Here is a 4702-nt window from a genome sequence, read left to right as displayed (position 1 = left end):
TCGATATTGTTTCATTGGCTTGAGCGATTAATTTGTTAAATGATAGAAATTAATTTGGGATTTACTATTAGTGAAAGAATTATTTATGTATTTCTTGTTATTGAGTTTCCAACTGTATTTATATAATCCATGCATAATTATAATGTCGTTACTTTCTTGTTAGCCCATAGTAAGTGTCGAAGTCGACCCCTCGTTACTACTTTTTCGAGGTTAGACTAGATACTTACTGGGTACGCGTTGATTTACGTACTCATGCTACACTTGCTGCACGTTTTGTGTAGGTATATATATGTCTAGTGGTCTTGTGGGTGCAAAGGCGTGGCTATTGCGGGGACTTACGGTGAGCTGCATTCCATGTACGAATCCGCAGCATAAAGAGTCCCCGTCAGAGTTATTTACATTGTCCTGTCTAATTTATATTCTAGACAGGTGTTGTATGTTATCATATTTCCTAGTTGATACTCATGCACTTATGACACCGGGTCTTGGGGGTTCCTACTGGATGTTTGGTATGGTAGTTCACGTAATTATTATTGTTTCACCCTGTAAATTCTATTTCATATTATTTAATCAATGGAAAGTATGATTTCAAAAGTAATAAAAGTGAGTAATTAAGTGGATTAATCATCGTTGGCTTGCCTGACGGTGGCTTTAGGCACCATCATGACCAATAGTAGATTTTGGGTCGTGACAACTTGGTATAAGAGTATCAGGTTCACTTAGGTCTCACGAGTCACGAGCAGGTCTAGTAGAGTCTTGCGGATCAGTACGGAGACGTCTGTACTTATCTTCAAAAGGCTACAGGGCTGTTAAGAGCTTCCCTTCTTTATTCCCCATCATGCGATTTGATTCCTTTGAGGCTTATGCCTTCATATCCTTCCTACTCATTCTTATACGATGTTTAGCGCTCGTGTCATTGGGCATCGACGAGTTGCAGTGGTACTATAGACGGGGAGCAGGATGTTTCTCCGTGCGCATTCGAGGAAGTTATTATCGTCTTCTTGCGGAAGGATGTTACGTCATTTCAGCTCAACAGCTGTATTTCTGATGGTTTTGAGGCTATGCCCGGGATTGCCATGATGTTCATAAGTTGTTATCGCACCATGTTGGTGTTATGGTAGAGTGCTTATTTATGGATCGCGACAGTAAACGACTTGAAAGGAGGATTTCTCAGTTCACAGCTTAGAGGTTTAGCATTGTTACACCCCATGTTTTCATAAGTGAAAGTAAGCCATAAGTAAATTGATGAAAGCTCGGAAATGAGATGTTACATTCCGTATTTTCGTACGTTAAACTTTTGTTGTAAGTTAATCGACGCAAGTTCGGGAATGAGATTATTTTGGGATTATAAGTATTATGCTATTTCAAACAAGTGATGAGTAAATTCGTGAAGGTGAGAGGGTAAGCAAATCGAAGAAAATGAATTTCGTCGAAGTTTGACAATTTGGGATAGAATACGTCCCGAGCTAAAATATCCGGTGTTTATGGACTAGTGCCATACAAGGTACCACATGACCATGATAGCAAGGTGTATAAAGTGTGTTAAAAGAAGTAGCATTTTAAGTAATTTGAGAGAATTCTTAATTATGTAGATAATTGGATAATTATCGGTTAGTGGAAGATTAATAAGATAATCAAGAAGATTAGTAAATAATTATGATCATGGGATAAGGTCTAAAAGGCCCAAAACGTGGCAGCCACTATTCAATTAGTGACTCTTGAATTGAATTGCTAGGTGGCACCTTTAGAGGGCCTCTTAGCTAAGCCATAAAAGTCTTCTTAAATTCAACAAAAGACATGTAAGATTTTGATCAAAAATTCACAAAATAAGAGATGCTCACCTCCTCCCATCTCTAAGTAATGATCTCCATATCAATATACATTGCTTCAGTAAAATAAAATGTTAGTAACGTGAGTTACTTCACAAAAGAGAGGTTCTTAATCTAATATACAAAGTGACAGATCTCCAGCCATGAAATTCATACGAAGTTATACTACGTAGTAGCAACGGGATTTGCAATTCTAAGGGAGCCCGATATAATCTTTCTCAAGAACATCATACGGATTTTCCTACTTTGATCTGCCGTTATGTGCTTTATCGCAATTGACGTGCATTAGAGGGATTGTCAAGAGAATCGGCAGGTGCGTTAAGGCTATCCCTTCTTTCTTTTGGCATGATCTATACGACACAAACGAAACGAGCAAATGCACAATTTCTATAAATGACTCTATTCATAGAAATACTAGAGGTGCTTATGTTTGGTTCGTGACAAAAAGTGGTATCAGAGGAGTTCTGTCCTAGGGAGTCTACAAGTCGTGTCTAGTAGTCTTGTTTATGGGTGTATCGTGCACTACACTTATAAGCAGGAGGCTACATGGCATTTAGGACTGTCACTCTTTCTTCTTACTCTAGATCGTGTGGTAGAGCTCAGTTGTAAGAACTCAATTTCCTAAACTCTATTTTATTCATAATACGACAATGCCTACATCCAGAAAGATGGTTGGTAAAAGATTACATGTGGCTATGGAAGAGTTGAGTTAGAGGAACTCGATTCTGCATGATGCTTATAATGAGTAAATGTGAGGTCTTCAGCAGATCATGTGTGTACTAAAAGTTGTTAGCTTCTTGATATGAAGCCCTAAGGCATGAATATCTATCCACCCATGTTGTAAAAAGCAACGAGAGAATCAGAAGGTACAAGTTTCAACAAGTACAAGAAGCAAGGTGAGAAAAAGGGCACGAGGTACGCAGTTAGTAAGGATGAACATTATCTACAATTCAGGAAGATAGATATAAGCAGTTCTTGTTAACTTCAACAGCAACAGATGTATGTACAATTGGCCACACCCATCTCAGTCATGCCCTATGGGAGCTAAAGGATATGGTTTAAGAGAAGGACATGATATCAGGATCCGACTGGGGTTAGAGTAACCCAAAATGATGGATGGATTGTTTGAGTTAGTTGACATTTCCGAAGGATATTACAAAGGTGCTAATAGACATCCTTGTGAGACACCCAGATGGTGCACTCTAGAATATTACAATTAGATGTGAATACTAGCATGATAAAAAAAATCAGAAGATAGGCACTGAAAGCCTGGAAGGGATAAATATTACCTTAGTGTAGCTCCCGTCCCTAGTAGAGCGAGAACGTTGAGCAAACCGAAGAGCCAATGAATGAAGCAAGGGGAGCTAAAAGCAAAAGAATGTCTTGTTGAAGTTTTCATAAGAAAGGGATAGGCAGAAATATTAGCAGGGAAATAAGAAGAGAGATAAGGAAGCATTATGAGTAAGATGTGATACATGGATGACAAACGGTAGATCAAAAGATGACAGTATTATAGAATCTATAGTCAAGTAAAAGAAGAGACGAGAGGTGACATGCCTTGAGACTACAAAAGAATATGGGTCATAAAGTCATATCATCATTTCGATAAATAAGTTCGCAACTCTAACGCGATTACCAAAAGGAAAGTTAGACCCCAGAGTAATAGAAACCAATATGGATTAGTGAACAGGATAAGTTAAACATGAATTAGGGACTGAGTGATTTGATAATAGTCGGCATCATGAGAATTTCTGATTTTGTTCCGGCAATAATAGAATGGACAACAAAAGAAGATTCATGAGAAATTCAGAGAATGATCATTCAGGCAGACGCTTCCCTAAAGCAAGCAATGTGAGCAAAGTTAAGCTTAAGGAAATGTGTGTGCCAGTTACACTAGGTGTCACCATCGTGAATATGGAATTTTGTTATCCTTGGTGCAGAAGGATTACCGCAAGGCGAGTAAGGGTCATCGATGATGTGAAAAGACGCCAAAGATGAAGAGGTAAAATATCTATAGGTAGATCGTCATAGCAATAAATCTTAGTACTCCCTTAAAGGGGGAATATGGAATGATGTGGCATTAAGTCAGAATTAAGTGATTCTAGTAATTATGGAATGGTAAAGGAAGAATGTGATAAAAAAATGAAAAAGGGATGAGATTCAACTTATTCAAAGCCTACAGATATGCTACGATTCCAGAACATTATGCAAACACGACGTCAAGGAAAGAAAGTAAGGGTCCCTGCCCGAGATGTTATTGATAGATAAGGGGCCAGTGCGAGATGTAAGTTAGGACAAAGGAAATAACCCAAGAAAGATTACGCAAAATATTGATATGAGAATGGGCCAACGAGTAGTTAGTAATTGATTCGGGAAGAGCCTAGTTATGGCTAAACAGGAGGTTAAAGGAGATTCAGCAGATCGTGCAAGATAAACATAGTAAAACCCAATATTTCCTCGCAGTAATGTCATTGTAATACTTGAGAAATATTTAGATAGGAGTTGGGTAGTTAAAGGTACCGTATGAGAACAAAAGAGTTCCACTAGGAAGACAGTCAAAATATCAGTTCAGAAGCAACCCTACAAGCACAAGAGCATGGAGGTAAGTAATAGATAATTATAGGCGAGGAAGAACATGAAATTTTTTATTGAGTATACGATGTAATAAGCCCACAGCTTTACAAGAGATAGAGGGTCTTTCCTAAGTACAACAACGAAAGACTAGCTGAGGAAATAAGGAAAAAGGCTTCAACCTAAGCATAAGTAACTTGAAAATGGAATGGTCATGTAAAACAGTCTTAGTACAACATTGTATGCACTCCATAAGAAAGTGGCACCTACCGTGGCTAATGAATGGGAAGTAAAAATCAAAA

This window comes from Nicotiana attenuata, chromosome 6 (genome assembly GCF_001879085.1).
Source record: "Nicotiana attenuata strain UT chromosome 6, NIATTr2, whole genome shotgun sequence".
Lineage (NCBI taxonomy): Eukaryota > Viridiplantae > Streptophyta > Magnoliopsida > Solanales > Solanaceae > Nicotiana > Nicotiana attenuata.
This window is presented reverse-complemented; position numbering follows the sequence as displayed.